General features: G+C 38.0%; 1 pseudogene; it reads left to right on the top strand.

Annotated features, from left to right (window-relative positions):
- The first annotated feature begins 4,169 nt into the window (after window positions 1-4,169).
- On the top strand, window positions 4,170-4,502 carry LOC129476280 (large ribosomal subunit protein eL33-like; annotated as a pseudogene).
- The last annotated feature ends 8,513 nt before the right edge of the window (window positions 4,503-13,015 follow it).

Genomic DNA, 13,015 nt, shown 5'->3' with positions numbered 1-13,015 from the left:
GCCCAGGAGGTTGAGGCTACAGTGAGCCACGATTGCACCACTGAACTCCAGCCTGGACAACAGAGCAAGACAGCAAGACCCTGTCTCAAAAAAATAGTGAATAGTACTAATGTATAAAGTACACAAAAATTTCAATGAAAACAAATGAATAAGAAATTCACTGAAATGATGTACCTACAAATGTATTTTTAAGGTTTACCCTTGCTAAATTTTTAAAAATGCAAACTGCTTTTATAGCAAGATACTATTTTTCACCCACGAAATTAGAAAGGAATGAAAGGGTCAGTAATTCTCAGTGATGAGGACAATGTGGAAAAACAGACACTCTAATACACTGCTTTGTGGTATTGAGAATTAACGCAATCTTTGTGTGTGGGAAACTTGTTAAATGTATTTATATCCATTGACCTAACAATTCAATTTCTAAAACCTTTTCCTAGGGAAACAATTAGTAATACACTCAAATATTTACCCATATAATGCTAAAGGTGGACTATGTGGGGTTTTTAGTTTTATCTAAAAATTTAAAATACCCTAGATACCCAATAGGAAGAATTAAGTGTTATGTGTATTCACCAGAATCTTATGCAGCTAATAAAAATTATAAGAGAATCATTAATGACATAGTGTGGGGTTTTTTTTTTTAAAAAAAAACCTTTTTAGAGAGATATGATGAAACCTGACAGTAGAGTTTGAATATTTCCCTATAATAAATAGGACTCAAAAATTATCACGAGGATGTAACCTGAGTTGAGCTTCTTTCTTTATAAAAGGATGCATAATTGATCTGAAATATTTTAATATCTTTGACTATCTTTGACAAACTATGAAAACATCATAGTTTGTAGAGGAGAGATCATGAGTTCTATCTTTGCTAATAACTTTATCATTTGTGCCTAGCATGATGCCTGCCATATAGTAGGTGATCAATATTTGTAGGATGATTTAAGTAGAAATTTCCTAGGTTAGACTATTCTTCTTTTCTTTGCTTTTCTTTTTTCTATTATTATTATACTTTAGGTTTTAGGGTACATGTGCACAATGTGCAGGTTTGTTACATATGTATCCATGTGCCATGTTGGTTTGCTGCACCCATTAACTCGTCATTTAGCATTAGGTATATCTCCTAATGCCGTCCCTCCCCCTCTCCCCACCCCACAACAGTCCCTGGAGTGTGATGTTCCCCTTCCTGTGTCCATGAGTTCTCATTGTTCAATTCCCACCTATGAGTGAGAACATGCAGTGTTTGGTTTTTTGTCCTTGCGATAGTTTACTGAGAATGATGTTTTCCAGTTTCATCCATGTCCCTACAAAGGACATGAACTCATCATTTTTATGGCTGCATAGTATTCCATGGGGTATATGTGCCACATTTTCTTAATCCAGTCTATCGTTGTTGGACATTTGGGTTGGTTCCAACTCTTTGCTATTGTGAATAGTGCCGTGATAAACATACGTGTGCATGTGTCTTTATAGCAGCATGATTTATAGTCCTTTGGGTATATACCCAGTAATGGGATGGCTGGGTCAAATGGTATTTCTAGTTCTAGATCCCTGAGGAATCGCCACACTGACTTCCACAATGGTTGAACTAGTTTACAGTCCCACCAACAGTGTAAAAGCCTTCCTATTTCTCCACATCCTCTCCAGCACCTGTTGTTTCCTGTCTTTTTAATGATGGCCATTCTAACTGGTGTGAGATGGTATCTCACTGTGGTTTTGATTTGCATTTTTCTGATGGCCAGTGATGATGAGCATTTTTTCATGTGTTTTTTGGCTGCATAAATGTCTTCTTTTGAGAAGTGTCTGTTCATGTCCTTTGCCCACTTTTTGATGGGGTTGTTTGTTTTTTTCTTGTAAATTTGTTTGAGTTCATTGTAGATTCCGGATATTAGCCCTTTGTCAGATGAGTAGGTTGTGAAAATTTTCTCCCATTTTGTAGGTTGCCTGTTCACTCTGATGATAGTTTCTTTTGCTGTGCAGAAGCTCTTTGGTTTACTTAGATCCCATTTGTCAATTTTGGCTTTTGTTGCCATTGCTTTTGGTGTTTTAGACATGAAGTCCTTGCCCACGCCTATGTCCTGAATGGTATTGCCTAGATTTTCTTCTAGGGTTTTTATGGTTTTAGGTCTAACATGTAAGTCTTTAATCCACCTTGAATTAATTTTTATATAAGGTGTAAGGAGGGGATCCAGTTTCAGCTTTCTACATATGGCTAGCCAGTTTTCCCAGCACCATTTATTAAATAGGGAATCCTTTCCCCATTGCTTGTTTTTGTCAGGTTTGTCAAAGATCAGATGGTTGTAGATATGCGGCATTATTTCTGAGGGCTCTGTTCTGTTCCATTGATCTATGTCTCTGTTGTGGTACCAGTACCATGCTGTTTTGGTTACTGTAGCCTTGTAGTATAGTTTGAAGTCAGGTAGCGTGATGCCTCCAGCTTTGTTCTTTTGGCTTAGGATTGACTTGGCGATGCAGGCTCTTTTTTGGTTCCATATGAAGTTTAAAGTAGTTTTTTCCAATTCTGTGAAGAAAGTCATTGGTAGCTTGATGGGGATGGCATTGAATCTATAAATTACCTTGGGCAGTATGGCCATTTTCACGATATTGATTCTTCCAACCCATGAGCATGGAATGTTCTTCCATTTGTTTGTATCCTCTTTTATTTCATTGAGCAGTGGTTTGTAGTTCTCCTTGAAGAGGTCCTTCACATCCCTTGTAAGTTGGATTCCTAGGTATTTTATTCTCTTTGAAGTGATTGTGAATGGGAGTTCACTCATGATTTGGCTCTCTGTTTGTCTGTGATTGGTGTACAAGAATGCTTGTGATTTTTGTACATTGATTTTGTATCCTGAGACTTTGCTGAAGTTGCTAATCAGCTTAAGGAGATTTTGGGCTGAGACGATGGGGTTTTCTAGATATACAATCATGTCATCTGCAAACAGGGACAATTTGACTTCCTCTTTTCCTAATTGAATACCCTTTATTTCCTCCTCCTGCCTGATTGCCCTGGCCAGAACTTCCAGCACTATGTTGAATAGGAGTGGTGAGAGAGGGCATCCCTGTCTTGTGCCAGTTTTCAAAGGGAATGCTTCCAGTTTTTGCCCATTCAGTGTGATATTGGCTGTGGGTTTGTCATAGATAGCTCTTATTATTTTGAGATACGTCCCATCGATACCTAATTTATTGAGAGTTTTTAGCATGAAGGGTTGTTGAATGTTGTCAAAGTCCTTTTCTGCATCTATTGAGATAATCATGTGGTTTTTGTCTTTGGTTCTGTTTATATGCTGGATTACATTTCGCTTCTTGAGAACCTCAACTGCTGATGGTGCTAAGATGTTGCCACATGATAGCTAACATTTGACATGTTACTTAGTGCCAGGCATTGTTCTAAGTGTTTTACATGTGTCATCTCATTTAGTCTTCAGGACAACACTGTATATATATAAACATTTGTATATATTTACATTATTATATCTATTTGAGGAATTCATATATAGATAAAAGCTTAGTCAATCGAAAGCAAGTGTTTCTAGATGCCTTTCTCCAGCTCTATTTCTTGCCTTTACAAATTGCAAGAAAAGTGTACTCAAAACTGAAGTACCGTCCTCATCCAAAGATGTCCGATAATGTGTGGGCCAAAGGTGGTTGGCGCTGATTCTGTATAGGGATGGGACAGAATGTGGCGCTGTTCTCACCTTGTTTTGCTTTGTTGTTGGACCCTCCAAAAGGCCTGAATTGGGTAAAGGTAGATTTTAAGAATAATGTAAGTGGAATGCATCTATGTGGATTTCATCATTTTAAGATGTAACACAAACACTTCATTTCAACTTGAGATTCGACCCCTAAATCCCCTAAGGGAGGGAATATTATATTTTAACAAAATGCCATGTAACTACACAATTAACATAAGGCTTTGAGTAGACTACTAGTTGTGGATTTGACCTGCCCATGAATATTCACCCACAAAAGTGACAGCCATATCAGTTCTCTGTGATAAGTGCCTCATTGTCACTCCAAGCAACTGGTCACTGCTGACTGTTAGAGGACAACATATGTACCAAGCTAGGGCAACCATATTTTCTGTCCTAGAAAGTAAGAATCAGATTCCTTCCACCATCTTGCAGCCTGTGGAGACCTGTTGGGAACAGGACTTCTAAAAGGCAAAGATGTCTGGAAGGCTATGGTCCAAGGCCATTTTTGCTGTCTATAAGTGGGGTCTCTCGAACCAAAGGGAGCATACATTTCTTCTTAAAATTGAAGGTGTTTATGCCTGAGATGAAACTGAATTCTATTAGGGCAAGAAATGTGCTGATGTATACAAAGGGAAGAACAACACAGCAATTCCTGGCAGTAAACCAAACAAAGCCATAATAATCTGGGGAAAGGTAATTCAGGCCCATGGAAACAGTGGCACGGTTTGTTCCAAATTCCAAAGCAATCCTCCTGCTAAGGCCATTGGACACAAAATCCGTGTGATGCTGTGTCCCTCAAGGATTTAAACTAATGAAAAGTAAATAAATAAAAGTGGATTTGTGCTCTTGTAAAAAAAATAAGACTCAGGATTCACAAAAGGATAGAAATCCTCTGTGTCTGGCTTAAACTGAGGGCATGTTAATCCAGGGTCTGTGGAGGGGTGACACTGAACACAAAGAAACAAAGAGAGTTGAGGAAAGAAAAAGAGAGTAAAATACATGAGCAGGGAGAAGATGTCCTGAGAGACCATATGCTATCATATAGTGGGAGAGAAACGGAGACAAAAGGGAAACTACCTTTGTTCTTCAGGTCAGGGTTTCTGTTTCCTGCTGCTGGGATTCCAAGTACTGTATGTGCTTTAAAACTTTGCTTCAGCTCATTTAAAGCGAGACTCTTTTATTTACCCTAAAAGGAACTTGATTGACTGTTCCAGGTTTCAGAAATATGAACTCTCTAGATGAATGTTGCCTGTTAAAGTTTTCAGCTTCACTCTGATACCTCTGGGCACTCATATAAGCTCTCACAGAAAAGCTTAAAAACTTTTATTTTAAGGCTAATGGCTTGGAGTTGGACTTCTAAGAGCCCCTTCAACCCTGCAATTCTAGAGTGCTTTGCCACATAGTTAACGAGATTTTTATACCTTAGAAGGGGCTACATTGAGCATTATCTCAGAGAAATGGCTATGTTCACACAAAACCTGAATGAATATTTGTGGCAGCATTATTAATAATACCCAAAACACTGGACACAGAACAAACATCTTTCAACAAGTAAATAATTAAGCCATGGTCCACATGATGGGATACTACTCATCAATAAACAAAAATTATTATTATTATTATGGAAATTATTATTTTCAACTTTTAGATTCAGGTGCATGTGCAGGTTTGTTTTGGGGCATATTACATGATGCTGAGGTTTGAGGTATGATTGATCCCGTCACTTAGGTACTGACCAGAGTACCCAACAGATAGTTTTTAAACCCTTGTACCCCTCCCATCCCACTCTAATAGTCCCTAGTTTCTATTTTTGCCATCTTTATATCCATGAGTACTCAATGTTTAGCTCCCACTTACAGGTGAGAACATGGGGTATTTGGTTTTCTGTTCCTACATTAATTCACTTAGGATAATGGCCTGCAGCTGCATCCATGTTGCTACAAAGGACATGATTTTGTTCTTTTTTATGGCTATCTAGTATTCCATGGTGTATATGTACCACATTTTCTTGATCTAGTCCACCATTGATGGGCACGTAAGTTGATTCCACATCTCTGCTATTGTGAATAGTGCTACATTTGACACGAAAGTGTATATGTCTTTTTGGTAGAAAGGTGTGTTTTCTTTTGAATATATACCCCTTTTCTCCCGAGAGCACTTCTTCACTTCAATAAACCACATACTTCCAAAATTCTGTCTGAAGCTTGCCTTCTAGGGAACCTAATACAAGACAGAAGCTTGGCAGTGGCCAACGAGTTATTTTTTATTTTTTTTTTATTTTTTGGAATAACTAACTGATTAACATTAATTTTGTAAAAATGCCTGCTCTGCTTTTCAGATGCTTAAAATGACTGAAAAAAAGGTATTTGCCAAAAAACTGATGCTATCCAACAAGTTAGTTCACCTGGACAGATTGACTCAGACACAGGTATTAAATCTTCATGCTTGGGTCTATGGGAAGGTTATGTTAAACCCCCAGATTCCAGTTTCACAAGATATTTCCTACAAAGCAAACCTTAGCAAACTAGGGACCATGGGCCACATCTGGCCTGCAGCCCATTTTTGTATAACCCATGAGCTAAGAATGGTTTTATATTTTTAAATGGCTGAAAGAAAAATTAAAAGGAGAATATTTGTGGCATGTGAAAATTATATGCAATTCAGATTTCAGCATCCATAAATACAGTTTTATTGAAAGCCAACCATAACCATTTGTTTACATTTTGTCTGTGGCTGCTTTCGAGCTAAAACAGCAAAGTGGAGCAGTTGACGCAGAGACCATGTTGCCTGCAGAGCCTAAAATATTTACCACAGTATTTGCCTTTACAGAAAATGTTGCTGAACCTGCTGTAAAAGAATGAGGGGTTTGAGTCCTGTTGTGTTTGATGGAGCTCATTCTGAATAGCTAATTCCAGTTGTTACAAAATTTCTGTTTTCTGGGCTAACAAGTTTGAACTGAGCAGAGAACAAGGAAGTAGTAGTGTATGTGGCTAATGGGGTAGGGGACATTGAATCAGGAGTAAAAATCCACAATGAGAAAAAGGAACATTGCACTCTTAAAAGATCCACAGTCAGTCTTTGCCACTAAGAGAAAGGAAGAGGCTGACTTGCGACAGAGCAGACTTGGAGAGCTGGGAATAAGGGAGGGGGCTAGCAATGAACTCATACAGCTAAAACAACTGAAAGTCAGTAATTGCCTTTCAATAGTGTCTAAGCCCCAGGAGCTCGATTAAAACAGCCAAAATGGATTGAATTCCCACTGGGGGAGGCGCTTGCCATTGATCGCGCAGACCCATCCAGCAATCCTGCGTCTTAGCAGGAATGATTACTCTCCAAGAAATCCTGCCCAGAAGCCTGCGTCCATCACTTTCCCAGTGACTGAAGAAAGCATCCTAGGCAGGATGAAGATGGCATGATAGATTCCTGCAGCACAAGCCAAAAAGGGGAGAATGTGTGAAGGTGAGATCACTTGAATTCAACTCACATGTGTTTGATACAGAGCAAGGTTTTTGCATACATATTATTACTCAATTATGAGCCCCAACTGATATATGGAGAAACTAAGATTTGGACAGTTTTAAAATATGTATGCAGGATCACAGTATTAGTAAGTGGAAGTTATTTGAAAGTAGCAATGTTAGCAAACTAGACAGGCATCATGAGGTGAGGGAAAAAGTGACAAGGGAAAGAGGGAGGTGGTGAGGGAAATCCCACTGCACGTAGGACCCAAGTGGCCACCCCTGGATCTGGGCATTGGACTCCATAGATTCAGGCCAGCTACTAGAGTGGGCCTGGGACCAGGGGTGGACACATTAAGGAGGCTGGAGACAAAGAAAACAATTCAAGCTCTAATGTGGATGAATATATAGTTCCCTAGAATATGTAGTGTTTTCAGAAAAGAAAAGGCTTCATGCATAGTGATTAAGAACATGGACCCTGGAACCAAACTGCTTACCTACTTAGCTGTGTGACCTTGGGCAAGTCACCTAACTTCTCTGTACTTCAGAAAAATGGGACTTAGCAATAGTACTTGTCCCATGAGGTCACTATGAAGATTAAAATGGATTAATATTTGTAAAATGAAAATACAACTTTATTAAATAGATAGTGGAGATTATTTGCATGTGCTTATGAACAATGAAACACCAGTTTTCCAGGAAAAAAAAAAAAACGTCTAAAGGTTTAATTTGTAGCATTTGTTGATTCCTATGGTATAAATACTCCCACCATGTCAGGTTTTAAGTTACCAATGTAGCATAATTGAATGCAAAATTAAGAAGGATTATGTATAGTAGCATACCATTATATGGTATTTCCACCATACAGATACAACAGATATAATTGATCTCAAGAGCATAATCATATATAATCCAGTAAAATAATTAGGACGATTTGAGTACTACCTTTGCTTTTAAAATAATTCATTTAATTGTAAGTTTATATAATTTAATTTTTAATATAGGCTATGTTTAAAAATTGGCTGTCAATTCCTGAAATTTTAACAATTGTCCCTCATGAGCTGGTATAAGGCAAATTCAGTACACCAATAACGTGCACTTTTGAGACACTAGTCCTGTCTGTGTGGCAAAGGAGAAAGATATGTGGAAAGAGTCCTATGATGGTTAATTTTATGTGTCAATTGACTGGGCCATGGGGTACCCAGATATTTGGTCAAACATGATTCTGGGTATTTCTGTGAGGGTGTTTTTAGGTGAGATTAACATTTAAATTGGTAGACTAAGTAAAGAAGATTCCACCTTCCTAATGTGCATGGGCCTCATCCAATAAGTTGAGTTTAGTCATCAGAGACATGGAAATCAAAGCAACAGCTAGATACTACTTCACACACACTAAGACAGGTATAATTTAAAAGTCAGAGAGTAACAAGTGTTGGTGAGGATATGGAAAAAAAATGGAACTCTTATAACAGTTTTGGAGGGAATGTAAAATGGGGCAATCATTTTGGAAGACATTCTGGCATTTCCTCAAAAGGTTAAACATAAGGTTTTCGTTTCACCCAGCTATTCCAATCTTACGTACACACTCAAGAGAAAGAAAAACGTGTCCACATTAAAACTTGTACATGAATGTTCATAACAACATTGTTCATTATAGCCAAAAGTGTAAAAAATCCAAACGTTTATCAATTGATTAGTGGGTAAATGAAAGGTAGCACATTCATGTAATGAAACTGTAAAAAGGAATGAGGTACTGACACATGCTGCAATGTGGATGACCTTGAAAACATTGTGTTAAGTGAAAGAAGCCAGTCACAAAATATGACATGTTATATAATTTCATGTATATGAAATGTCCAGAATAGGTAAATTCACAGAGTCAGAAAGTGGCAGTTGCCTTGAGCTGAAGGGGATGTGGGGATTGTTAAAGGGGATAATTAAAGAGCACAGGGTTTCTCTTTGAGGTGATCAAAATGTTTAAAATTGATTGTGGTGATGGTTGCACAACTCTGTGAATATACTAAAAAGCTATTGAATTGCACACTTTAACGGAGTGAATTGTATGGCATGTGAGTTGTATGTCACTAAAGCTGTCACCAAAACAATAGTTAATATAGACATTTTTTTTTTTTATATTTCTAAATGTGGAAGCAGCAGTGCCTGCTACAGTTTTCTTTTTTTTTCTTTTTTTTAAATTTTATTATTATACTTCAGGTTTTAGGGTACATGTGCACAATGTGCAGGTTTGTTACATATGTATCCATGTGCTGTGTTGGTTTGCTGCACCCATTAACTTGTCATTTAGCATTAGGTATATCTCCTAATGCTGTCCCTGCCCCCTCCCCCCACCCCACAACAGGCCTCAGAGTGTGATGTTCCCCTTCCTGTGTCCATGAGTCCTCATTGTTCAATTCACACCTATGAGTGAGAATATGCAGTGTTTGGTTTTTTGTCCTTGCGATAGTTTACTGAGAATGATGTTTTCCAGTTTCATCCATGTCCCTACAAAGGACATGAACTCATCATTTTTTATGGCTGCATAGTATTCCATGGTGTATATGTGCCACATTTTCTTAATCTAGTCTATCGTTGTTGGACATGTGGGTTGGTTCCAACTCTTTACTATTGTGAATAGTGCCGCAATAAACATACGTGTGCATGTGTCTTTATAGCAGCATGATTTATAGTCCTTTGGGTATATACCCAGTAATGGGATGGCTGGGTCAAATGGTATTTCTAGTTCTAGATCCCTGAGGAATTGCCACACTGACTTCCACAATGGTTGAACTAGTTTACAGTCCCACCAACAGTGTAAAAGTGTTCCTATTTCTCCATATCCTCTCCAGCACCTGTTGTTTCCTGACTTTTTAATGATGGCCATTCTAACTGGTATGAGATGGTATCTCACTGTGGTTTTGATTTGCATTTCTCTGATAGCCAGTGATGATGAGCATTTTTTCATGTGTTTTTTGGCTGCATAAATGTCTTCTTTTGAGAAGTGTCTGTTCATGTCCTTTGCCCACTTTTTGATGGGGTTGTTTTTTTCTTGTAAATTTGTTTGAGTTCATTGTAGATTCTGGATATTAGCCCTTTGTCAGATGAGTAGGTTGCAAAAATTTTCTCCCATTTTGTAGGTTGCCTGTTCACTCTGATGGTAGTTTCTTTTGCTGTGCAGAAGCTCTTTAGTTTACTTAGATCCCATTTGTCAATTTTGGCTTTTGTTGCCATTGCTTTTGGTGTTTTAGACATGAAGTCCTTGCCCACGCCTATGTCCTGAATGGTATTGCCTAGGTTTTCTTCTAGGGTTTTTATGGTTTTAGGTCTAACATGTAAGTCTTTAATCCATCTTGAATTAATTTTTGTATAAGGTGTAAGGAAGGGATCCAGTTTCAGCTTTCTACATATGGCTAGCCAGTTTTCCCAGCACCATTTATTAAATAGGGAATCCTTCCCCCATTTCTTGTTTTCATCATGTTTGTCAAAGATCAGATAGTTGTAGATATGCGGCATTATTTCTGAGGGCTCTGTTCTGTTCCATTGATCTATGTCTCTGTTGTGGTACCAGTACCATGCTGTTTTGGTTACTGTAGCCTTGTAGTATAGTTTGAAGTCAGGTAGCGTGATGCCTCCAGCTTTGTTCTTTTGGCTTAGGATTGACTTGGCAATGCGGGCTCTTTTTTTATGAAATAAAAGAGGATACAAACAAATGGAAGAACATTCCATGCTCATGGGTTGGAAGAATCAATATCGTGAAAATGGCCATACTGCCCAAGGTAATTTACAGATTCAATGCCATCCCCATCAAGCTACCAATGACTTTCTTCACAGAATTGGAAAAAACTACTTTAAAGTTCATATGGAACCAAAAAGAGCCTCAGTGTTGATTGCTGCTGACTGATCAGGGTGGTGGTTGCTGAAGGTTGAGCTGGCTGTAACAATTTCTTAAAATAAGACAACAATGAAGTTTGCCATATTAATTGGCTCTTCCTTTCATGAAAGATTTCTCTGTAGCATGTGATGCTGTTTGATAGCATTTTACCCACAGTGGAACTTCTTTTGACATTGGATTCAGTCCTCTCAACTCCTGCCGCTTCTTTATCAACTATGTTGATAAGCTATTCTAAATCCTTTGTTGTCATTCTCACGATGTTCACAGCATCTTCAGCAGAGGTAGATTCCATCTCAGAAACCACTTTATTTGCTCATCCATAAGAAGTAACTCCTCATCCTTTAAAGTTTTATAATGAGAAAGCAGGAATTTAGTCACATCTTCAGGATTCACTTCTAATTTCTAGTTTTCTTGCCATTCCCACCACATCTGCAGTTACTTCTTCCACTGAAGTCTTGAACCCCTTAAAGTCATCCATGAGGTTGGAATAAACTTCTTCTAAACTCCTGGAAGTTTGACCTCCTCCCATGAATCATGAATGTTTTTAATGGCATCTAGAACAGTGAATCCTTTCTAGAAAGTTTTCAATTTATTTGCTCAGATCTATCAGGGGAATCATTATATATGGCAGCCATAGACTTACAAAATGTATTTATTAAATAGTAAGACTTGAAAGTCAAAATTACTTCTTGATTGATGGGCTGCAGAATGGTTGTTGTGGCAGCAGGCATGAAAACAACATTAACCTCCTTGTACATCTCCATCAGAGCTCTTGGGAGACCAGGTACATTATTAATGAACAGTAATATTTTGAATTTTTAAATATTAAGTAAACCATGCTGTAAACAGATGTACTGTCATCCAGGCTTTGTTGTTCCATTTCTAGAGCACAGACTGAGTAGATTTAGCATAATTCTTAAAAGCCCTGAGATTTTCTGAATGATAAATCAGCACTGACTTCAAGTTAAAGTCACCAGTTATATTAGCCCATAAGAAGAAAGTCAGCCTGTCCTTTGAATCTTTGAAAGCAGGCACAGGCAATGACTTTTCCTCCCTAGCTGTGAAAGTCCTAGATGGCATCTTTTCCCAATATAAGGCTGTTTCATATACACTGAAAATCTGTTGTTTAGTGTAGTCGCCTTCATCAATTACCTTCGCTAGATCTTCTGGATAACTTGCAGCTTCTTCATTGGCACTTGCTGCTTCATCTTCTACTTTTATGTTAAGGAGAAGGTTTCTTTCTTTAAATGTCATGAACCAACTTGTACTAGCCTCTAACTAGTCTTCTTCAGCTTCCTCACCTCTCTTAGTCTTCACAGAATTAAAGAGAGTTTGAGCCTCACTCTGGATTAGGCTTTGGCTTAAGTGAATGTTGTCACTGATTTGATCTTCTATCCAGACTGCCCAAACTTTCTCCATATCAGCAATAAGTTTGTTTTACTTTCTTATTACTCGTGTGTTCATTTAGGTAGAACTTTTAATTTCCTTCAAAAATTTTTCTTTTGCATTCACAACTTGGTTAACTGGTGCAAGAGGTTTAGCTTTTGGTCTATCTGTCTTGACTTTCAACGTGCCTTTCTCATGAGGCTTAATCCATTTTAGGTGTTAATTTAAAGTGATAGACATGTGACTCTTCCTTTCCCTTAAAAACTTAGAGGTCATCGTAGGGTTATTAACTGGCCAAATTTCAATATTGTTGTGTCTCAGGGAACAGGAAGACATGAGGAGAGGGGGAGAAATGGAAGGGCTTATCAGTGAAGCAGTTAGAACACACAAAAAACATTGATTAAGTTCACTGTCTTCTATAGGTGTGGCTTATGGTACCCCAAAACATTTACAATAGTAACTCCAAAGATCACAGTTCACTGTAACAGAGACAGTAACAAGGAAAAAGTTTGAAATATTGTGAGAATTATCAAAATGTAACACACAGACATGAAATGATCCCATGCCATTAGAAAAATGGTGCCGAT

This window comes from Symphalangus syndactylus, chromosome X, assembly GCF_028878055.3.
Source record: "Symphalangus syndactylus isolate Jambi chromosome X, NHGRI_mSymSyn1-v2.1_pri, whole genome shotgun sequence".
Taxonomy (NCBI): domain Eukaryota; kingdom Metazoa; phylum Chordata; class Mammalia; order Primates; family Hylobatidae; genus Symphalangus; species Symphalangus syndactylus.
Note: the sequence above shows the minus strand (reverse complement) of the source record. Positions and strands in the feature narration are given on the sequence as shown.